At 35.1% G+C, this 25795-nt stretch overlaps 1 protein-coding gene across 3 annotated transcripts in view; it reads left to right on the top strand.

Annotated features, from left to right (window-relative positions):
- The window catches only part of Tdg (Thymine DNA glycosylase), a 70193-nt gene that overhangs the window by 7441 nt on the left and 36957 nt on the right, over positions 1-25795 (top strand). The window lies entirely within an intron of this gene.

Raw genomic sequence — 25795 nt, forward strand, 5'->3', positions numbered from 1 at the left:
ATAATATGTCAGCAATAATTCCTATTTAATATACTGTGTTCTATAAATAATGTTTTATTGCAATTTATTAAATAAAATTAGTCATTATTGTTATTATATTGTGTATTTACAAAATGTGAAAAATCCCATTTATCTTAAAACTCGATTTTTTATTAATTATATTTTTTTTTCAAAAGATTATTATAATAATATAATATTTAGATATTTATATTTTAAACAAATGCCCTTGGATTATTTGACAATGCTAGAGATAAATTCTTAGGTTATGTTTGACGACATTATTTGTGATTTTTGTTATCTCAATTTAAATTCTCATTAAAACTGTCTCAATTATGTCAATTCACTGAAAGTGTATTTGGTATTGAGAGACAGAGTTTAATAGATCACTGTAAACTGGTAATTCCTTAGATATACCTGAATATAGGCGTTTATTTTAATATATTCATTATTTGTTCAATTAATAGGCAGTATAGCTATAGGTTCGCCTGAAGGGCCCTGATTGGGGACATTTAGACCTATTTGCTATAGATACAGTCATGTTCTCAGTTCTTAGAATATTCTCTCTTAGCAATTGGGACGCGTTGTGTCGAGAATTTTCTCACACCTAGTCGGGTGAGAAAAAAGAATTTTTTTTGTATCTGTATCACTGTCTTTTTTATTTGTAGAGTCAGAAGAGTCACAGTTTGTGGGGTTTCCTAGGAAAATATGCGTGAAAATTGAATTTTCTTTTGTAAAAAAAATCGCATGTGCTGCGATCACTTCTCTTCTATGCCATTTTACGAATCGATAGAGGAGTATTGATTCTATTTAAAAAAATTGGCGTAAGGGCTGCTGGTGCCCAAAAGGTGTTAGTTATGACCTACACATCTAATGTTAATAGGTCAGTGTCCGTGATTTTCTCTTTCATGCCACTTAAGTTTGTTAGTTTTCATGATAACGAACATGCAAAAAAATCTTAACGGCATTCTGCCGTGCATAAAAAGCATTCTTTTTGCTTATCTCATATGACATTTTCAGTACACGAAAAGGCATAAGGTATAAAATCGTGGTTGAACTTCGTATTGAAATCCTACTCCTTATAAGTTCGCTAGTCACCCCAGCTCATAGAAGTTTCAGATCTTTGCTCCATCGCTTAAGCAACACTTTTTACCTGTACTTGGGTAACATGATGTTACAACTTGAGATTGGGAAACAGTCTTCTTCCTATGCCGTCCCCATTAACTGAGGTTGGCGACCACATTTCTAAAAGTTTCTATGTCTTTTGCAACTTGGAATAATTCGTCTACAGTCATGTTTGTCCAGTCTCGAATATTTCGCAGCCATAACTTCCTCTTTCTACCTATTCCCGTTTTGCCATCGACTCTACCCTGCATGATGACCTGCAGAAGACTATATTTATCATTCCTCAGTATGTGTCCAAGATACACAGTCTTGCGTACTTTTATTGTTCTCAACAATTTCTTGTCTCGATCCACCCTTCTCAGCACTTCCTCATTGTTGACCCTGGTAGTCCATGGAATTCTCAACATTCTCCGGTATATCCAAAGTTCAAAGGCCTTAAGTTTCTTAACTATTTGCGCTTTTAACGTCCATGTTTCTACCCCGTACAATATAATTGGGAAACCGTGGGAAACGGTAGTACCATATAATGAACCAGTGTGTGATTTGCAGATTCGAGCAAGGTTTAGGTTAGCATGTGTGTATATGTAATATGTGTCATGCTCATAGGACGTGTCCTCTTAACTATTGGGAAGTTATTTAAGTCTGCCTTGTGCAGAGTACTGTGGAAAGCTCCAGAACTATCGAACGTAATAATTAACCAACAGAAAGTTTTAGCAAAAAATTTGCAAACTATTAACATTATTAAATAATACAAATATAAGACAAATTTTGTCTTATAGGTTGCCTGCACTATATACCTAAGGAGGCATCTATAAATTTATATTTACAACCTGCCATTCATGCATAAATTAAGTGACCCTTCACACTTTATTTGTATTTTTATGATTAGCAAAAAAAGTGTGAACAAGTGCAGCTGTCATCACCCTTTTAAAACAATAAATCAAAGTGTTTAAACGAGAAATAAATTTTTATGGGCAGTTATCACCTAAATAAACATGCCCTTACCTATTTTTATGACCTGTGTATCAACAGTATCACTTTACACAAGGTGACCAGTTTTTTTTGTCTTTTGTTAAATATTATAGTTATATCTGAAAAGTAGTGGAACAGGTTTTCATTTCTTTAAAATATGAAAGTTTTTGTATTTATGCGATTGTATATGGATAGTATTTGTGCAAAATGAATATTATTGTTAAGGGACAATGATAAATTATTGTCAGTGAAAAAAAATCTTCTATCGATATCTTCTATTTTATTACGCTTCTTTATCTTCAATGTCTCTTTGTCTGGTCCTTTCTTCTCCGATTGATGTTAACCACTAGTCTTGCTTTATTTCTACTCTCTATAGATTGTTTACGTTCGTTGTCAAATCAGTTGTTTTTTCTTTTGTTTTGTGTGTTAACAATTGTCATTTTCAGCTGCTTTCTTTATCCTTTGTTTTATTTTGTTCCCCAGGAATCCACAAATGGTGTCTATCGACTCAGTCTAAGGGTTTTTCAAAAGTTATAAATATGAATGAAAATTGTGTTGTTCTCCTATAATAGCTTCTCTAATATTTTTAATCGATTTAGTATTACTATGCAGGGGTGAGTGGGAAATACTGAATGGATATTTTTTCTAATATCTTTAAACGAATAATGATATCAATACCCAATTATCACCGTCATTTTAAGCTAGTATAATTTTTCAAAAATGATAGCCAAGTACTTTTTAGTTGATTTCGTTGAGTTTTTCACTCAGTTTTTGAATTATATATTGATTTCTTCTATTTAATTCATACTAACATTTATTATCAAAGTGTCTACACACAAAACTTAGTTATCCTATCTTTGATAGACGTACTTAAAATAACCTAGTGACCTAGTTTCACGCCAGTCGTATCTAATCTTTGTATTAAAAGATTTGTTGTTAGTAACCTCTTATAATACCTATTTATGAAGGGGTTAGTATACGATGGGTACGATAAAGTATTCGGGTCTGTGTTGTACTCCGTATGGGTAGCACATTGAAATAAGCAATCCATTCTCTGCCTCTACGGTTTTTTCCCATTATGAGTTCTTCTTCTTCCTCTTTATAAGCAATTCTGCTTGTTCATTGGCGAATTAATACCTCTATGGAAGGTTGTCTCTCCATCGTCCGGTACTTCTTCTGTCGCTTGGTGACTTATCTCTTGCTATTTTGACGACACGGGTCTCCTCCATTCTGCTTATGTGGTTATTCCATTATTTTTTTCTATTTGTGTCCATTCATTTATACATTGTACGTTACATTCTCTTCTAATGTCTTCACTTCTCTTTCGATCTCTCAGCGCAGTTCCTGTAATTCTTCTCAGTACTCTCATCTCTGCCGTTTCCAGTAGCCTTTGCGTTGTGGCCGTGTCGGGTCTTGTTTCTGAGGCATATGCCATTATAGGTCTTACACTGGCTTTATAAATTCTTGACTTCATCTCAGTGTCCGGAGTCTGTTTCGCCATATAGTGTTATTAAGGCATCCTGCCAGTCTATTTGATTTTTGTACTTGATCTCTCACTTCTTTGTCCAGGTCTCCATAGCTAGACAGTGTAATTCCCAGGTATTTTATTTCTATTACTTGTTCAATACTGATGCCATCAATTTTCTATTTTACATTTGGTTGGTTCTTTGCTGACTACTATTGTTTTAGTTTTCTGAGATGAGATTGTCATATTAAATGTCTTTGCAGAATATCCTCATCCTTTGTCAACGCTTTTGATGATGATCAAATTGAAAAGCATAGGGCTCAATGAATCCCCTTGTCCTATTCCGCTGCCTATTTCTATAGGTTCTGTATCTATTCTGACTTTCATTTTGTTGTTTTGGTAGATGTTTTCGATATTTTTTATAATATTTAGGGGAACTTCTCTATTATACAGAAGATGGATTACATTTTTGAGTATTACTCTGTCAAACGCTTTCTTTAGGTCAATCAGACACCGAAATGCTGGTCTATTATACTGTAGTGATTTCTCAGTAATTTGCTTTATAACGAATATTGCATCTGTACACGATCTTCCACTACGAAAACCCTGTTGTTCATCTGCTAAACCTCGGGCTGTTAGGCCGTTGTCTTCTGAGATTAGTTCTCGACGTTTCGCCAACACTAGGGGTTGGCATCTTCTGGAGATGTTACTGCTTCGCTTGTAACCTGAAACTGACGCCGCGTTGTACTACGGAGGCAGTATTTATATTTCCCACTCGCCTCCACTCCACTGGTTTCGGCTTGAGAGGGCGTGGCGTCGTTCGTAGTAGCTTTCCTTTCTTCGTGTTTGGCAGGAAGGGTGTTTGTGGATTTTAATATTGTTATCCATGTCTTGTTAATTTTCAGTCCTTCTTCTATCCGATTAAAATTATTTGGGTGCTTATATATTTCCACCGCTTCCCGATACAACCGTGGGTAGTACTGTGAAGTTTTGTCCAGCATCTGCGTTTCTTCAAACAGTATTCGATGTTCTCCGCTTCCCAAAGCGTGTTCGGCCACGGCAGATTTGTCGATATGTCCTAAACGACAATGGCTTTTATGTTCATTTATCCTTGTGTTTGTGTGTCTTTTCGTGGTTCCCACATATACCATTCCACATGTGCATGGTATTCGGTATACTCCAGTCGTCGCTAATGGGTCGCGTTTGTCCCGATCTTAAGCAGTCTTTGATTTTCTTTGTAGGCTTGAAAATGGTCTTTACGTTGGCTTTCTTAAGTATTCGTCCAATTCTGTCCGTTACCCCCGATATATAGGGCAAGAACGATTTGCCTTTACATTATGTTTCTTCGTCCTTTCTTCTAGAGAAGTATTAACAAGTATAGTATTTAACAAGTTTATACTTCTGTAGTTTTCTGGCCGTTTTTTATCTCCTTTTTTGAATAGAAGAATTAGTTTAAAGTAAAATAGAATAGAAGCCAAAAATTATGAAACTAGAAAAGTGAACCGCAAGGATTTAATTGCTAATTTATTGTTGGAAGTTTTACGTCAACCAACAATATATTGCTGTAACCTTTTCCGAGAAACAATGGTTATGCTAACTTTACAGTAAAGGCTTACAGGTTTTTGAGAAAGCTTAAAATATATTATAATCTATGTTAAGTAGTTATTATCTAAGTGGTCACATATATTTATTCACACAAACTATAGCGAATACTAGGTACACATGAAAAATTATGTATTTAGTAATTAAGACCAGTTCAGACATGGTTTTTATTTAAATTATTGATTCAGTTTAACGCCAACAATGCTTTTTATGGCTTCACCATTTTCCAAAACACAAAAATTATTTGTAACTTCATAATTAAACTACAACACCCATTGTATCTCGGAAGCTACAGTACTCATTGTTTCTCGGAAGATGATGAATTAATAAAAGGCTCAGAACTACAGCAATAAATTAACAATGTGTGTACTTATCTTAAAACTAGTTTATTTCCATTTTTTGCCAATTTAAGATAGTGAGATCGGTAGCACACGGTGTGAGGGGTACTTTAAATTACCACAAATTCAGCAATAAATATGGACTACATCTCGTAGCTGCCATATTATATGGATATTGTAGTTAAGAGAAATATTGTCTGGTCTATGAAAAGAATATAGTCAAAACAATTTTTCCGGCCTTGTAAAATGAATATGCTAACTTTACAGAAATTTCCTAAAACCAAGCTGGGCTTTATCTAGGTTCGCTTCGTATTGATTTTTTATTCTTCCATGATTTATGCGAACAATGATTTGTCGTGTATAGCTCAAGCTCATCAGACTAATTTTTTTTTTAAGTTTTTGGAAGCATTAAGGCTTAACTCGAGGATCCTTAGCACAACTTTTCCACCAAAGGTCTGGCCGAAACTAGGGGCCGTGATTTTTGTTTTCCTCGCCGTAGCAATCCCCTGAGAAGAATCTTCACTGTTTTAAGTTTAGCCTCCTCTAACATGAGGACAAACGAGTTTTGCAGCTACCCACTCTAGATCAGACGCTGCGCGTATGCTTCTCTACTACTAGGGGGCTAGCTGAACCATGGTTTTTTATACAACTCCTTTATTTCTCTTTTTTTCCGGGCTTGGGACCGGCTGCAGCGTAAAGCTACCCAGTTCACCCCACGTCCAACGCAGACATAGTTGTGAGAGACTTGGTCTTAAAAACTTTTATATCATTCTTGTCTTGTTCGTCTATATTTCTGTGAATTGTTCCGCAAGTCTGAAATATACTGAAACCTTTCAATTTTCTTGTCTTATAAACTTTTATCAATATATCGTTTATTGTCTTGTTCGTCAATGTTCTGATCCTGTGAATTGTTCCGCATGTATACTGATACCTTTCAATTGTGTCTATTATACTATATATCTATACAGAGGTATAAACTTGTTAAATACTAACCTAAAACTTACAACTAAAATTTTACAAGTGCTAATAAATCAGAGGATAAGTTTAGCAGATGAACAACAGGGTTTTCGTAGTGGAAGATCGTGTACAGATACAATATTCGTTGTAAAGCAAATTACTGAGGAATCACTCAGTGGCGGATCTAGAAATTTTTGTCAGGGGGGGTCATGGGTCTTGAGGGTGATTTTGATACAGGATTTAGATTTTTGCACCTTTCAGTGGCTGATCCCCAGAAGTTTTTTGTCGGGGGGGTCATGGGTCTTGAGGGTGATTTTGATATAGAATTAAGATTTTTGCACCTTTACGATTGATATGATTTGTGCCTCATGTAAGGGGGGAACCATTTTCTCAATAAATATTTTAAGCGATATATTAAACGCATGAGAAGTTATTAAAACCCAAATACACTACGGGTGCAAAAAAGGGTACAGCATTAAGGGGTCTTAAACTTAAACCAGAAAAAAAAATAATTTATACCCACATACACTATGATAGTAAAATCAAGTGTACAAAACTATTAAACCAAAGGAAAGTTAATAAAATATAAATACTGAAAAATCAAGGACTGTCAGTTTAAACTAGATATTTTAAAGACAATTTATTTAAACCCACCTATCCTATGGCTACAAAATCGATAAAAAACCAAGGATAAATAAGTAATAAACCAATGTTAAGTAATTTAAATGCAATAACTCAATGTAAGTGTAAACATTAATGAATGTATTAAACATTACTAATAAACTCTATCTTAACGTTGGATATCGATATCAATTTGTAAAAACATTCATTTATTCCTTATTGCTATACGGATTGGAAATATTGACTCTCGGGATTACAAGTATGAGGCGTATAGATGAGGCCTTTGAAATGTGTGTTTTTCGAAGAATGCTGAAGATTTCTTGGACAGAGCACGTGGCAAACAACGAGATGCTGAGAATTATGAAGACTGAGAGAACTCCTAAATATTGTAAACAACAGAAAAACGAGTTATCTAGGACATATTTACAGAGAAGAAAAATATAACTTTCTACGACTCATAATGGAAGGAAAAGTAGAAGAAAAAAGAGGTCCAGGAAGAAGAAAATGCTCCTGGCTGATGAATGTAAGAGACTGGACAGGCAAGGATACACATTCGATACTAAGAACAGCTCGAGATAGCAATTTGCTGTAGTTGTAGTAACCCTTCCGTAATGAAGAAGGAACCTTAAGAAGTGTAAACAGCATTTTATTTAAATTAATTTATGCCACAAAAAACATAATATAATTTAAGAATAGTTATTTCTATAATTAGGCATATTAGTCTACAAGTGAGTGAAGTATTTTTTCACTCGGTATTTAAATTTTTCTCACGAATTCTCAGTAACAGCCGGTAGCGAGTGGTAAATAAAATTTTATTAAAGTTTTATTAAAAATAAAAAATAAAGAGTTATTAAAAATACTATAAGAATAAGATAAGTAAATATTTATAATTTTATAAAATGTATTCTTTTCGCCTATCCGTTTTAGCAAATCGCTCTTTGATTGCACCAACATCTAGAGAAATTTCAAGATGCACATTGATGAGTGCTAAACCAGTTAACCTTTTCTCCGAAGTTCTATTTCTAAACCAAGTCTTTAGACGCTTAAGCGTAGAACGCTCTGCTGTTCCTGCACTGACTGGCAGTGTAATTAATATTTGCAGAAATATTTTAATATTTAGATACATATTATAAATATCGCAGTTTTCTAATACTTCTAAAATACAATCTGGAAGTTTTCCATTATTTTGCACGACTCTTTTCCTCTTTTGAAACTACAGCGAAAACTCTTATTCTACTGTGGAATATGCAGTAAGTAGTTCGTCCAATAATATCCTGGAAGGCGTCAACAATTTTTTAATGAAACTTTATCTTCTGGTGTGTTATCAGTTTTATGTAAAACAACTCGAAGATTAAATAGATTCATACCTTTCGGTGAAAGTCGTTCTTCTAAATCCGTTAAGATATTGTCTAAAAGGGGTAAATAAATAGATCTTCGGAAATTATCTTCGCAAGAGAGAGCAGATTGATTTTGACGACAGGCTATACGAGGAATCTTCAATTCAATGTCGAGTTGTTCAGCTATTTTGTTTACTTCATAGTAAAGTTTGCTAAAAACAGATTTAGCATTTGATCTTTTATTTTGAAGAATGCATTTAGTGTCCTTTATGGCCTCAGTAACCTACTTCAAATCTAGTTTTGGTGACTGAAAAAGACGACTAAGTCATACAGTTGTACCTAAAACATCACTAAGACAAATTACTGAAATGAGAAATTCTTGTCTCCTAATAGTTTCCATTTATGAAAATGTCTCAGCTGACATTTTACTGTCCTTCCACGTAGAAATTGTTTCAAGAGCGTTGTATATTTTGATGATTAACTCGCCCTGGAACTAAAGATGACCTTCATGCCTTTCAACACTACGAGTTTCACAAATACCTTGGACAGCAGCCCCCAGTTATAAATACATATTTAAATTACAAACAACCAATTCGTAGACAAAACTGAAGATAAGAACTACCTAATACAAAATAAAAATGTGCTGATTTCGTGCAAAAACTCATGTCATGTACATTGAATGAGCAATAATGTGCGGGCGGTAATTCTATCTCATCGATAATCGAACGATTCTCTGGCACTCAAATGAAGAATTAACAAAATTTGAAAATAGCGTAACTCTGAATTCGTGGACGTCTTAGTCGAGGTATTACTGTATTTAGAATTGTTGATTTTTTTAAAGAGCAATTAAAAAGACTTCCGTATAATTCTACACTTACCCTTAAAATAAATGAGTTTGAATCATTTCAACTTTTGACTTCCTGCTTATAAGGTTGATGGGTTTTAAATTATTTTCTTAGGATTATTTGATTGATATTTAATTTTGTTTTGGGGGTGGTCATGACCCCCGTGCCCCCCTTGGATCCGCCATTGGAATCACTAGAGTATAATAGACCAGCATTTCTGTGTCTGATTGACCTATAGAAAGCGTTTGACAGATTCAGACTCAAAGATGTAATCCATCTTCTGTATAATAGAGAAGTTCCCCTAAATATTATAAAAACTATAGAAAACATCTACCAAAACAACAAAATGGAAGTCAGAATAGATGGACAACTTACAGAACCTATAGAAATAGGCAGCGGAATAAGACAAGGGGATTTATTGAGCCCCATGCTCTTCAATTTGATCATGGATGAAATCATCAAAAGCGCTAACAAAGGAAGAGGATACAGAATGGGAAACAAAGAAATAAAAATACTCTGTTACGCAGACGACGCAATATTGATAGTCCAAGATGAAGGTAGTCTGCAAAGACTGGTCAACAGATTTAACATAAGAGCAAAAGAATTTAATATGATAATGTCAACTCAGAAAACTAAAACAATAGTGGTCAGCAAAGAACCAACCAGATGTAAAATAGAAGTTAATAGCATCAGTATTGAACAAGTAATGGAAATAAAATACCTGGGAATTATAATGTCTAGCTATGGAGTCCTGGACAAAGAAGTGAGAGATCAAGTACAAAAAGCAAATAGACTGGCAGCATGCCTTAATAACAATATATGGCGAAACAGACACATTAACACTGAGATAAAGTCAAAAATTTATAAAGCCAGTGTAAGACCAACAATGACATATGCCTCAGAAACAAGACCCGACACAGCCACACCGCAAAGGCTACTGGAAACGGCAGAGATGAGAGTACTGAGAAGAATTACAGGAAATACGCTGAGAGATCGAAAGAGAAGTGAAGACATTAGAAAAAAATGTAACATACAGTGTATGGACACAAATAGAAAAAAATAATGGAATAACCACATAAGCAGAATGGAGGAGACCCGTGTCGTCAAAATTGCAAGAGTTAAGTCACCAATCGGCAAAAGAAGTATAGGACGACCGAGTAAAAGATGGAGACATCCTTCCATACAGCATGAACAAGCAGAATTGCTTATAAAGAGGAAGAAGAAGAAGGCGAATACTATAATATCAAAAGCTGTATGTCTCCATCATTCTCGAAAATTGTGTCACAACCTAGATATTGTATAAAAATCTAACTCTTCTAAACGAAATTATTTTCGTTTTTCGATAGTTTTTTTTTATAATGTATAATTGTCGTTAATAGACCTGCCCTTTCGAAAACCGTATTATTTTTCTCTTACACTACAATAGCTTTTGTAATATTTTTTCGCGATTTCGTCTGAATCATGTAGTAAATAATAAACTAAAATAAATAAAGGTTTTACCATAGAAAGCGAATCATCAATAAGAAATAGTGCTCGTTACAATTTGTACTTTTATTTCATAAAATATTTTATACACTACATTATTGAGATTTATTTTGGAATGTAAATATGAACAAAATAATCCTGTTGTACGCTTAAATGGAGAAAGTGATGAATCTTGTGATGAACCAAACGGGTGTTCAGATATTTTAGTGTCAGGCTTAGTTCGAATACTGTTTTGGCTGCATGCAGCGCCTGCAGCAAACTTCAAAACTTTCAATAGTTACATAAAGTATTAAACTGAGGGATAATGTCAAGGTAGTGGTTGAATTTAACACGTTCACTGCGACAAGTTCTGTGCACGGTCCGGTTTGTATTTTTTACTGTTGTATGTTTTATAATTGAATAGTGGGCCACAACAATGTTATAAGCGACAGAATTGAGATTATGCAAGAGATGAAAAAAACATATTAACATTATTTATGAAAATAAGCACTGAAAAAAAAATCAATTTCACTTAACAACAAGCTAAAGTTACAGATGTGTAAACAAATTATGCAGGTTTACACAGAGTAAGCACAAAAAAATTATTTCAAAAAAATATCCCATCAACAATGTTGTGTATACTGGATATATAACAGTGTTGTACCTGATTACTATGCGATGTTTTGGCTTATTTAGGTTTTGAAAAAAGTATCTAATATTAATAATAAACTATAATCAATTCAAAATGTTTATTAATACGTTTTATATGCTAAGTACACAGTTTAATGCTCCTTAAATTTAAACTTAAAAATAATGTTCCATCTTATTCTAATTTTTCATAAAACTCTCGGTATTCGGGTTTCAGGTACTGGCACATATCCAGTAGATTTTTGCATTTTTCTTCTTTTATTTTTTTAGGCCCGGTATACGCATTCGGTAACGCATCAATTTGGTAGTTGAATGCTGTAATGGCTTGTGCACCCTATTTTTTATTCACAAGTGAGAATGTTTGCCAAGGTTGCATGACGTTGTGAGAAGTTCTAGCCATTATTCTCGTAGGATCATCGCTGTCGAATTTGAACCAACGGTACTCAGTGATCTTATATTTGGGATCTTTCCATAAGTAGTTCTCACATGCTGAAAAGTCTTTGAAGTCTTTTTGCTCCATGTAGTACACATTGAAGGGCTTGCTTGCAATATGAATTGGCAATCACTGTCACCCAGTCGAAGGGTACATTCACCATTGCTCTTTTTTTCTTTCTCTCTATGAGCGAGAAGTCACGGTCGCAAGGTAAGAATCTGTGACCGCTAGTTAAGAACTTTTGTTCTACTTGAGTGAAATATCTATTCACAATCAGCAAGCGGAACATGGACAGCATTCTCCAGTTATTATTCTGGCCGACGCATCGGTCAGACCACACTATGAGTTTTTTATTTCTCCTGAGTTCAATGGACGAAAGTTAATTTTTATGTAACACAGGAAAGCTGAAGCGATATCTGTAGAACCACGATTACCAATAGATTCATGCCACAACATCATAGTGGCATCGTTTGAACCTGCATCGTGAATATCAAGTGGCATATTGACGTTTGTATGTTGAAGAGTACTTGCTGAAGATCAGTGAGAGTACGAGGAGTTGTGGATTAGCCTTTTCAGCATCCAACTTCAATGCTTTGTATCCATCCTCAGCACATGCATGGTGGAGTTCACTGTCAACAAGAATAGCATTTCTTTCTGGACCGTGTAGAGTAACCACAAGCTTGATATACATTTTATCACAAAACGTACACGTATCTGAGCGAGGGAGACCAAAGCGCAGATTAAAGTCTGATTGAAATATCTCAGTGTAAGTGCGCCTGGAAACACTGCATTGCGGATACTTTTCAAAAAACAGTTTGTACATTTTTTTCAAATTTAATTCAGCAGGAAGGCAGTTCTTCGTAGATGCAGCGCGACTATAATGGTTTTATTGATGTGGAAACGACTTTATGTGTTCTCTTATACGTTCTTTGTCTGTTTCGTTGATTTTATTAGGCCTATTATTGTGTTTTCCATGTTGATCACTGATATACTGAATGTGTTGGATTTTTCGAGGTGTTTTTTTTTCTTGGCTTGGACAATTGTCATTTAGCCAGTCGCAATGAGCATGAGCTTCGAGGTGTTATTCAGCCTCGCAAACAGATTTGCACTTACATACTAGCTCCTAAAATATAAAAATACTTATTTGAAGTTATCGAAAGATGCCGAATTTCAAATCATACACTCATTACGGACGAGTGCAGATCATAACAAAGCTAACGACAATGATAAGGCTACAGAAAAATGCGGTTTCTATCAAAATATACAACATTGTTGCACTCACTTCATGTGGACGGGGTATTGCTGGTACATTCTCGTTTCTAGCAGATACATTTGCTTCACCTGCATTTCTCTGATGCTTACGGATGTTTCTCTTCCACTGGTTAATATTGATTTTGCGTTTTTCCCTCTATTTATGTGCAAAAGGATAGACAGCGACACGTTAACCTCCATTTTTACAGTGATAGTAGTTTGACAGTGACGTACATATAACGTTTTTGCACGGATACCAACATTGCGGTACGAAAAACTCAGGGAAGGCAAAATGTTTTTAGCCAGATTGAAAGATGCTCGCATTGGTATTTGGATATACAACGATATTGCATTAAAACCTCACTTTGACCCAATCTGTCGCTTACAACATTGTTGCGGCCCACCATTCAATTAATGTTATTCCAGTTTCTTCGAAAGGATTAATATTTCCAATTGACGTAAATTTTTCAGTTAAAATTTACATTTTACATAATACAAAATTTTGTAAAAACAAATTAAATTTCTCAAAAACTATTCAACCGATCTGGCGCATCTTTTGCACACAATTCAAACACGATAACACTCTTAAGTTCAGGTACATTTAAACAAATTTTAATAAATAATAAAAAAGTTATTAACAACTTTTTTGTTTATTAACCGATTTTAATTTAGCATGTCTCATTTTGTTTATCTTTTTGTCATAAGAGTTGTCTGTTGACGTCAAATCTCTAAATAGACAGTTTTTTAAGTTACGAGCAAAATAATGAGCTTGACGTTTAGATTGTTTATTTAAGAATAGTTCCACTAAAAAATGTTGAATCCCTAGATGAGAATCTTTTTGTAATATCTTATACGACACATTTCAACTATGAAACTGTCTATACAGTTGTGTCGAGTAAAAATCTAACTTAATTGGTCTCTAATGAAAAATAGATAAGCATCGAAGAGCAACAAGGCTTTAGGAAAAAAAAATGCTAAACCTATCCATGCTATAGCAGACAATTTTGTGGGAAGACATTGATATATAACAAACCAAACCTTTGACTGTGTTAGATTAGAAGATGTGTTGCAATTGGAAGTGAGGGAGTGAAAAAGATAGAGTAGATTAAAGTTAGAAAGTGAGAAAAGATGAAAATTTAACCAGCACACTAACGGATAGTAAGAGCTTAGCTCGAATAGCAACGTATTTAAGGCCAACGGTCACCAGCCCCCAGGAAGACGCCTTAAAAGATTAAAAGATGGCAAAGTAGCTGGCAGTTAACGTCACAAAAACGAATATAGCCTTAAGATCGGACAAGAAAAGGTCTAAGGCCTAATATAACAAGAAGAAGGGCTATTTTAAATATACTTAGAAAATAAGCAAAAACATGTCTTAAAAATATCTTATACGTATATATATATATATATATATATATATATATATATATATATGTATATATATATATATATATATATATATATATATATATGTATATATATGTATATGTATATGTATGTATATGTTATTTTAATAAGAATGTGTTACAGACAGCAAAACATACACATTTTCTTAAATCCTCAGGACACTTGCCTGTAAAATCAATATCAAAAACCACCTCAAATCCTTTCTTCCTTCTCGGCGTATTTTCTGAAAAATTGTGCCGTCCTGTAGAGTTATTGATTGCATCAAAAGAGATGGGCTATCCGGTGTAACGTGAACATGACGATGGAACAGGAAATTGTGAAATGCGGTTTTAGAGACTAAGTTCCTCGCTGATGAAAAGTAAACAAGTCCGTTATTAAAGTAATGCTTGGATATGGATAATTTTCCAATAATTGTTATATTTGCTATGGTGTTCTTGAGTAATTGCGCCGATTTTAATTGAATAAGTTCATGGTGCTAATTGTGGCTGAATAAGCTCAAACACTACATTTAAACACATTATGGAACTTTTACGACCTCCAGCCCTAAGTCTTTTTAATCAATTAACTTTTATCTCTTAGATTTCTGTTACCCATTTCATAACTTTCGTGAGATACCCCAAAATAAGATTCAAAAGGTCGCCCAAACGAAAAGTAAACCATTTTTTTTTAAACAAATTTTAACAGTAATTTTTTTCGCCCCGCTGTTTTTTATTAATTTTTTGGATCAGTCTGAACAAAAGAGGTCTCTTGTAATTTTTTGTAAACTTTATCGTTTTCGAGTTATAAAAAAATTATTTTATGGTATCTCATAAAAGTATTTATGCAAAAAAATTTCATCGGAATATTTTTCCTAACGAATCCAAGCTTTTCACCTTGTCTATCTATTTTTTGATCTAAACATCTGTATCTGTGTTTTGTTGGTTCACTGTCGTATATCCGTAACAGATTAAGTGCCATAAGAGGCCAAGACCGACTCAAACATAAAAGTTATATACGGGCCGCGTGATGCCTACGTGGGCGCACTCGCTAGGTCGTCAGAAATTGCTGTGTAGCTCATCAGCGGCTTCTCGAACTCATTTAAAATACAAGATGGAATTTTTTAAAGCTATCACATGCCAATGAGGTGTTGGTTGCTTTACTCTGTGCTACTTGCCCTCCTTTCTCTTCTACCATTGTTGTGTAACACCTTGTATATCGTCTTCTGCCTGCACGACCAACATCGGTGAGTTTGTGACTGTTTTCCATAATGACTGGTGTGACAATAAAATCGTACTAAGATCAAGTGAACGCCACATTCTGGGAAAGGCCCGATGGCAGAAGGTCAGTTGGTCGCCCAAGAAAGAGATGGAAGGACGCAGTAGCCAGTAATCTACGCAAAATGGGAATACAGAAATGGGAAATAGCTGCTCAGGACCAACAACAATGGAGGAAAATAGTAAACGAGGCCAAGGCTCACATAGAGTTGTAGAGCCAAATGATGATGATGATGACAATAAAATCTCCTAATAGGCTCCGAATTACCTTTTCCTTGAATTTGGTAATCGTCCTGCTTTCATTGGCAATGCTTTGATGCGCGACATAGGCATTTATAATTTCTGTTCCAGTCAAGAGTTCCATCGATAATTTTCTGTACCATTTTATTCCTTTACGTAATGGCGAGTTATTGCTTTTCTTTTGATCTGATATATCAATGAAGCTTTTATATTTATTATATTCGATGAGATTCTTTGGCTTTACAACATCACCGCGTGTCTTCTGCATTTTCATTATGTTATCAGCGAATTTGGTACTAATCATCAGCACTTCTCGCTTGTCCCTCCACTTCTGACAGCGACTTTGTTCAGCGACATGTTAGCCTACTTTTAATTTTTTGTAAATGACAGTTTTGGAATTATCTTTGCGGTTTGCACGTAGCGTACCAATCATATAAGTTTTTCGGTGTAGGACTTCATGTGCAAGTGTGACAGAACTGTAGTAGTTATCAATCGTAAGTGTTCGTCCTTTGTCAAGCAGTCCATCCATAAGTTTCATACTACATTTGTTGGTACGGTGCTACCTTCAGCATGTTCTTTTCCACATTATACGTTAAAATCACAGGTAGAACCACCTTGCAGACAAAGTTTGAATAATTTTATCCAAATTTGTGCCTCTTGTTGGCAATATACTGCCTGAATTTTAGTTGTCCTTGAAAAGGCACTAAAGTTTCGTCAATGCACACGTTTTCCTTTGGAACGATGGCAGCCTTGAATTTATCCTTCAGTCTGCTAACCAAGCGAATGATCTTCTGCAAACGGTCATCTGTTGTTACTCAATTATCGTTGAAATGCAGCGTTTTCCACAATAACTGGAAGCGATTCCTTGACATTACATTTTTGATATTATTCACATAAAGATCATTCTTCGACCAGTACAAATGAAAAGATGGAATAGACATAATTCCATTCATATAACTACACCCAGGAATCGTTTTATTTCAGCGACATCAGTGTTGTGCCACGCGGTAATACGTGCGCTTTTTTTCTGATTTCTTTCCTGACACTACAGGGTATAATGATTTGTTTCTTCGACCTAAAAATTTTAAAAAAATCAAAAACAGTTGAACAAAATAAATTAGATATTTACCATCACGGATAAAAGACCATCGTCTACAAAATATTCGTAGAATTGAAAGGACGATTTGTTGTAGAAGTTTTCGTATAATTGTGAATGAAAACCTTCAGCATTATAGTTCTCAAAAGTAAATTTCTGTAAATTTTCGCAGTTGACCGGCACCCAGATAATAGCTTCATTCATTGCATTGGATACTATTGGTTCTTCTAAAATTTCCTGTTCGGAAACTTCAGAATGTTGGGCAATGACAGATTCTATAGCAGCATCAACATGTTCTCCGGAATTCGTATATTCTTTTTCTTTACACCGCCGGAAATACCAACGGTTTGGTATTTCCGGCCACACGTTTTCTTTTTAATTCTGTTCCGGAGTACTCGATTCATTTTCTCTGTCACTAGAATCAGTTGGTTGGTACTCTTCTGAAAGATACGTGTCGCCAAACTCATCCGATTCTTCATCTGACAGAATTTCTTGCCAATATTTTTCAAGTTTTTGTTGCTCTTTCTCGTACGACTGCATTGTACAGCTCTAATCTAAGTAGTGACAAGAAAAACGCAAGCCACGGCGACGGCGCCTTTGCTTGTTAGAATTGCCGACACGTTATCAACAGTAATAGATAGGTCAAGGCGTAATGCCACGTTGGACTCTCATAGGCATTTTTTATGATAAAAATCTTGCTGGTGACCACGAAACTCCAACGTGGACTCACATTTCGAAAAATGAAATGAAAAAAAAATGAATAGAGTGTTAGATTCTGATTTGAAAGTTAAAGAAAGTAATAGAAATACTTAAAAAAAAAGTGATCGGCCATTCAATATGGTGGCACTTAACCTGTTAAGCGAAGGAATTTTGTGGTCCTCTCCAACTTTTCTACCATCGATCTTTCCTTCAAAGATAAATTTTAGAAGGTTATATTTTTGTCAAATATTATGTTTATACGAGATTAAGTCGCAATTTATTGTAGTGAATTTTTTTAATGGCATAGACTAGGTGTATATCAGCCAGTCACAACGTGACTAATATATCAAACATAAAAGTTTTATTACCGTAAATTCCATAAAATATCAATAACAGAGAGTTGTATTGTATGATTTTAAGTACTGAAGTTAAATTATAGCTTATTTTCAACATCAGTGCGATTAAAAAACGATCTACATAACATAAAGATATGCTTTTTTCTATTTTTTTATGTATGTATAAACAAGTCGATAAAGTCCTCAAAGTTCAGGAGCAAATTCTTGTGCAGCCCTATATTTAATTCGATAGCTGCTTTGCTATGGACTGTCAAAGTTCCTCACCAAATTGTTTTTATATTTATATATTTTTAAATACTTTTTAATTATATATTTAATAATGAAAATTACATTCAGTCAGGAGACTTCTTTTCGATGACGAATTAAGTGAACTGCAAATTTAATCTTACCGGAAGTTAGGAATAACCTTTTATTCTGACAATACATCTACAGTTTACCCTTGAAAAACACCATCTTTCTTTTCAAGCTCAGGAATCTGCTCATGTATTTTGTTAGGAATTTGACCTACATTCTTGCTTATAAATCTCCCGTTCGACTTCGCTTTTGATGATAAGCAAAATTGTGCATTCCTGCAAAATTCGGCATACAGCTAATAGTACAAAGTAAGTAAGAGAAGCGCAAAATTTTTCGTTCATGGACACAGTCCATTTCATGCGCTGCATCGGTCGTCCCGCTTGGATGAGCGTCGGCTGTTGTTCCATTGCAGCACCTTCAACGAGTGGAGCTCTTGTTGATGTTTGGCTCGCTTGTAGTTGTTGTTCTTGTTAGCTGTAGCTGATTTTATGATTTCTTCTTCTTCCTATGCCGTCCCCATTAACGGAGGTTGGCGACCACATTTCTAAAAGTTTCTCTGTCTTTTGCAACGTGGAATAATTCGTCTACAGTCATGTTCGTCCAGTCTCGAGTATTTCGCAGCCATGACTTCCTCTTTCTACCTATTCCCCTTTTGCCATCGACTCTACCCTGCATGATGACCTGCAGAAGACTATATTTATCATTTCTTAGTATATGTCCAAGGTATGCAGTCTTGCGTACTTTTATTGTTCTCAACAATTTTTTGTCTCGACCCATCCTTCTCATTGGTGACCCTGGCAGTCCATGGTATTCTCAACATTCTCCGGTATATCCAAAGTTCAAAGGCTTTAAGCTTCTTAACTATTTGCGCTTTTAACGTCCATGTTTCTACCCCGTACAATAGTTGGGACCAGACGTAACATTCAACAAACCTCAGTCTCAGCGCAGTATTCAGATTTTTGTCACAGAATAATTGCTTAAATTTTAAGAACGCTGCCCTTGCCATTTCTATTCGTACTCTGATCTATTGGTGTGGATCTAATTCTGTATTGATGTAAGCTCCCAGATATTTATATTTTGTCACTCTCTCTATTTGCTTTCCACCAAGAGTTAGTTGTTCATTATTTATTGGACTCCTTGATACTATCATAAATTTGTTCTTATCTGTGTTGATGTCAAGTCTCATTTGAATGCATTCACTATTTATTGCATCTAGTAAAATTTGTAGTTCTTCTATACTCTCAGCCATAATTACCGTGTTATCTGCAAATCTCAGAGTGTTTACGATTTCTCCACCAATTCTTATTCCTCTTTTCTTTCCCATTCCTAGCGCCAATACCCGGAGGTGTACCCAGAAGGCATCCCCCATTCGCAGGGGTGACAAAAAACTCCCACAGGTTATCTAGATAGCTCATACGGCTCACACGCCCTCTAAGGGGAACTCATCCCAGATACCTAGGTGACTTGGTATGCTGGAGTATCTCCCAAAAGTTTCGTACACATCTGGACGCGGAGAGTACATTTTTTTGCATGGCCTTATAGAGATGTTCATTTAGACCTAGCTGTTTTATGTTCTCTAAGAGGTTTTTGGGAATAACACCAGTAGTAGATAGAATAATACGTACTGTTTGGGTACTTTCCATTCTGTATTGTCTTCCAATTTGTATTTCTAGATCTCTGTACTTGGCGATCTTTTCGTTGTATTTAACACGCAAATTATTGGTGTTAGGTATCGCCACATCCCATAAGTGTTGTTTGCCCAGTAAGTTGATTAACTAGTACGAGATCCGGTCTATTATATGCCACTGGTTGGTCTGTGAGCATAGTACTGTCAAAGTATAGCTTGTAGTTGTTATTTTCAGCTGGCTCAATAAGGAAAATGGTCGGTTTGGAAAAGTCCCAGTTTGTCAGCTAGTTCTTGGTGGATAATCTTTCCACCGAGTCATGCCGTTCTTTATCTTCAGTACCGACAAACGCCTGGCAGCCCCCGGTTAGATGTTGGATGGTTTCTTGGGCTTGTCATCCATATCGGCATTTATCATTTTGGACTTGAGGATCTTTAACAATATATTTTAGGTAATTTTTAGTTGGAATAATCTGATCCTGAATGGCAAGTAGAAAACCCTCAGTCTCGGGAAACATCTTTCCTGATGTCAGCCAAAAGTTCGACGCTGTATTGTCGACTTATTCTTGGCTGATCTCATTGAGATATCGCCCATGCAGAGGTTTAATCATCCAGGTGCGCATTTTTTCTTGCTTATTCAGGTGGTTTATGCGCATTTCTTGTTCCCTCAGTTTAAGCGGCGTTGTATCATCTACTGCACAAATCGCGCTATGTAGAGTAGATGTCTCAGTCTGCACCTGAAAATAAGTTCTTAAATTAGCAACCTGTTTATCCAGTTGCTGACCTATGTCCATAAAGTCCTCTTCCCCCTTGATATTGCGGTACTGTTGTTTTCTCTACTGCACTGCGTGGATGGTGTTTTTCCGCCTTTGTGAGAATTATTCTTACTTTCCGCTGAAGACTCTCTATATTTGTTTTTGACCACTTTATAATACCAAATGAGTAGCTCAGCGCGAAACTTATTTAATGCCTTAAACAAATTTTTACTATAAAGATATGACCGATTTAGTTGTCTTACTCTTCGTACGAACTCGGAAGTTAGTTCGGTTTTCATTTGTTTATGGTCAATTTTCCGCGCTTGCTCCGAGATATTTGTACATATCATTTTCACCCATTGCCTCGATGTTTTGGCCATCTTGCATATCTAAACCTCCGGGCTGAACCTTTCCTCTGACTATAAGGCACTTGTCTAGTTCAAAATGCATAATCATATCATTTAAGAAAGTTTCTAAAGTTTTTAGCATCTGATTTAGGTGGTTTCGATTGGAAGCCATTAATTTGGAGTGTGGAAGCCACAGATTATTATTATTATTATCACTGTAAATTAAAATAATTTTCACCAAAGACAACATAAAGGATAGTTTGAATTGCAATTACAATTTAAATCCTAAGATAAATTATATAGCCTTTTTACAGTTTAATGTAGTTGGAGTCATCTAGGATGTTTTCTTGCGAAAAGGTCTATAATTTCTGCTGGATTCAAATAAGTATTACGATGAATGTTGAGTAACACCAAACCATTTAGTATTTTCTGGTTTATCCTCGATCTGAGATAGGTCTTCACACGCCTTAAAGTTTAGAATGATCATTCCGCGGTGCTAATGGTCACTGGCAGGACACACAATATAGTGAGCAACTCATTTATATTTGGATAAAAGTTATTCCTCGCATACAGCAATGCTTCAATTACGGTGTCCGGTTTCTTCTGCTGAGTCTTCCAACATTCAAACCACAGGTGTAGCTCCCCTCTAAGTTCTTGGATAGTTCCTGGTAGGTCCAATTCGTAAATGGTAGCAGCTTGTATGATGATATCAATTTTGCTTTCAGAATCGCATGAAAAATTGAAGGCACATTGTTGAAACAATGATGTTAGAAACATATTGAGATAGTAATAATCTTTAGGAGAATTGGTAGGAATATTATTGCGATAGGTTTGTCCAGATGCAACTCGGGGTACTTTCACTTCTATTTCTGCAGAATGAGCCACATGAGGTTATTTTGCGTTGTTTTACTTGTAAGCGTTGAATTCCTGGGAGCATTTTTAAGATTGTTTTCCAGAATCTGATCACCTGCATCAACTCTGTATTTAAGTAGTTCCCTGAAGCTCCATTCGTTTGAATTATTGATTGATTCAGACGATTCCATTTCCAAATCAATAGCACCATCATCTCTGTGACCTCTCAAAGGAATGTTTTGAGAAATAATAATTGTTTTTACAATCGGAACAAGTTTCATCCTATTTTCGTTCACTGTTTTTCAACTTTATTGTTCAGTTGTTGAACCATACGTTTTCTGCATTACCTTCAGATACTTTTTTAAAGTTACTACATTTTAATCGAGCTGTTTATGATAATTATTATCATAATGGCGTCTCAATATTTCACAAGTTTCCTTGAATTTCCGAAGGGGCTCCGTAGCTAGTTCTGTAACGCGATTTTGCTTTGGCTCCCCTTTGTAGGCCCGAACAAAACACACACACGGCAGTAAGCACCTTCATCTTTCTTACTGTAAGATAGCCACGGGAATTTATTTAACCTCATATGCTGATCTTGACTGTCCCGATTCTAAAGACTCATCGACCCCTCTGTATCCGTGTCTGCATATATATATATATATATATATATATATATATATATATATATATATATGTATATATTTATATGGAAATTAACCGACGAAGTGGAGAGACAAAATGAAAAATAAATCAAAATAATTTCACATTGAAACCGTGGAGGCATACCCACAAGGGGGTTCAACGTGCTAACTTAAAACAACAAGCTGGATAGCAAATTTCAAAGCTGAATAGAAAAGTTAGTTAATTAAAGTGGCTAGTGTGTGATATACATACAAAAATGTGTTCTTATCGGTATAAAATTTTCTACATTTGAACTTGTTTCTATTAATTGTTTGCTTTGGGAAATTGTTGCATCTGAATCGCTCTATAACGATTTGGGCAACTAATTATATAATTTACCCCGAAGCAACTAGTTTCAGTTTGCAAGAAATTCAATTAATTTGTAGGGCTGGATAATGCACATACAGGAATTAATTATTTAAGCAGTGTAATGCATATGACAATCTCATAATTACGTCTCTTTCGTCTCAATGAATTTCAATATATTGTAGTACAGTAAAACCTCCCTTAACCGAAACCTTTTTAACCGAAACATCGTTTAACCGAAACGGCTGACAGTTTCAATAATTTCGTCAATAAAAAGTAAATGTTTGTCACAAAACGTAAACAATTCCGTTAATTTCACTCACCAATTGATGTCTATGTGTGTTGGGAAATCACAAAAACCAAGAGCTCTAAAAGATATTTCCGAAAAGGCATTTTAAGGTATAGAAGCCAAAAAAGTTCATGGATGTCGACCACTTTATTTTTAGAATGGTTTGAAAATGAATTCGTCTCATGTGTAAAATCCTTTTTAAAATCAAAAAACCTTCCCATCAAAGCATTGCTGCTTATTGACAATGCGCCCTCACCCTGAAAATCTACAAAATGGTGACAATTGTCAGATTATTGCCACCGAATGTCACAAGCTTAATCCAGCCGTTAGACCAGGGAGTCATAGAGACATTCAAGAGACATTATAGAGAAGCATTCTTAAGACATCTGTTATTACAGGAGACGAATTAATCCAAAAGTGTTCCCGAAATTCTCAAATCTTTAATAATAAAACATTTTTATTGGTGAGCTGAGTCGTGGGCCAAGATCAAATCTTCAACTTTGGAAAAATGCTGGAACAAACATTTTGATAAGATTTTGATTGACGATCCTGAAGAAGAAAATGGTAACAAAACGACAGAAGAAATTAAACCTTTCATTAAAAATTTGCCGGGACATGACGAAATTAACTAAGAAGAGATACGTGACTGGTTAGCAGCTGATGACTCAGAACGTGAATTCATCGACCAGGACATCATTGATATGGTTCTTTATCAAGAAAACCTGAGCATATCAGATGACGAAGATGACGACCCAAGAGGCAACAGGCAGCACAAGACCGTCGACGAGACTTTCAATGCTTTAGAGGAAAGAATTTTATACAGTAGGCCTAATTAGTTAGGGACACGACTAGATTCTTAATTTTTGTTGTCATTACATAAAGTTTTGTCCTTTTCAAATTGCTTTACGTTTCGTCGAACAATCGAATGAGGCAAACTCATGACGTTCTGCAAATTAACGATGGAGGGAGAGAGAAACATCGTTGTCAAACGAAAACGCAAAAAAAATAGCAGATTTCTTTAAAAAAGTATGTTAAACTTGTTCGTTTTCCTTAATTTTATTACTTTATTTTGGATTTACTTATTAGAAAACATTACGAAATCAACTCATAGTATTTTTTAATACCAATACTTTGATCAAGAATATTATAAAAAACAATGTTATTTTTAACCGAAATTCTTGTTATCCGAAACGGCCTCCCCCCCAATTATTTCGGTTAACGGAGGTTTTACTGTATTTGTATAAAATGCCCTAGGTGTCAGTTTTAACTACCTACTGTTTTACTTTTCTGTTTAGATTTTAAACACATATATTTTTTAGATAAGATAGGATTAGGAATCAAAATGTAAAAGAAAATGTGATTTTCGTGACAATTTCTCTTTGATATCTGTATCCTACCAATAAGGGTTTTCTTCTTCTTCTTCAGGTGCCATCTCCGCTACGGAGGTTGGCAATCACCATAGCTATTTTAATTTTTGAGGCAGTAGCTCTAACTAGTTGTTTTGAGCTGCATCCAAACAACTCTCTCAGGTTTTTAAGCCATGAAATTCGTCTTTTCCCGATGCTTCTTCTGCCATCTATCTTTCCTTACATTATGAGTCGCAGGATGCCATACTTTTCGCCCCGCATCACAATAATTGTAAGTTCAACTTCCTTCTGTTTACCTATTCTTCTCAGTACTTCATTGTTCGTAACTCTATCTACCCAGGAAACCCTCATAATTCTTCTATAGGTTCACATTTCAAAGGCGTTAAGTCGTCTCATTGTGTCTAGATTTAACGTCCATGATTCCACTCCATACTATAGTACACTGTATACGTAACATTTTGTTAGGCGTACTTTAAGAGCTAATGTTAAATCTTTGCCACATAGGATCTTTTTCATTTTTATAAAATTAGAACGTGCTTTTTCGATTCTGACTTTGATTTCTGCAGTGTAGTCATTATTTTCTGTTATAGGTGTTCCTAGGTAAGTGTACTATTTTACTCTTTCGATCTGCTGGCCCTCTACTATCAAGATTTCGTTAGTATTATGGTTGTTTTTACAAATTTTCATAAACTTCGTCTTTTTGATATTGAGCGAGAGTACTCCCTACTACACATTACTATTTTACTTATGAGTCTTTCCAGGTCTTGTAAACTATCGGCTAATAAGGGTTTATTTAATTATAATTAATAATATTTCAATTTTGTTTTCTTAAACCGTCTTTCGCTGCTTCTTTGGTCTTTAATTATGTGTTTCGTTCAATTCTTCTATTCAAGAAAGGAGATAAAAAACAGCCAGAAAACTACAGAGGTATAAACTTGTTAAATACTACGCTAAAACTTACAACTAAAATTTTACAAGTGCTAATAAATCAGAGGATAAGTTTAGCAGATGAACAACACGTACTGGAAGATCGTGTACAGATGCAATATTCGTTATAAAGCAAATTACTAAGAAATCACTAGAGTATAATAGACCAGCATTTCTGTGTCTGATTGACCTAAAGAAAGCGTTTGACAGAGTAAGACTCAAAGATGTAATCCATCTTGTGTATAATACA

Source organism: Diabrotica undecimpunctata, chromosome 10 (assembly GCF_040954645.1).
Source record: "Diabrotica undecimpunctata isolate CICGRU chromosome 10, icDiaUnde3, whole genome shotgun sequence".
Classification (NCBI taxonomy): domain Eukaryota; kingdom Metazoa; phylum Arthropoda; class Insecta; order Coleoptera; family Chrysomelidae; genus Diabrotica; species Diabrotica undecimpunctata.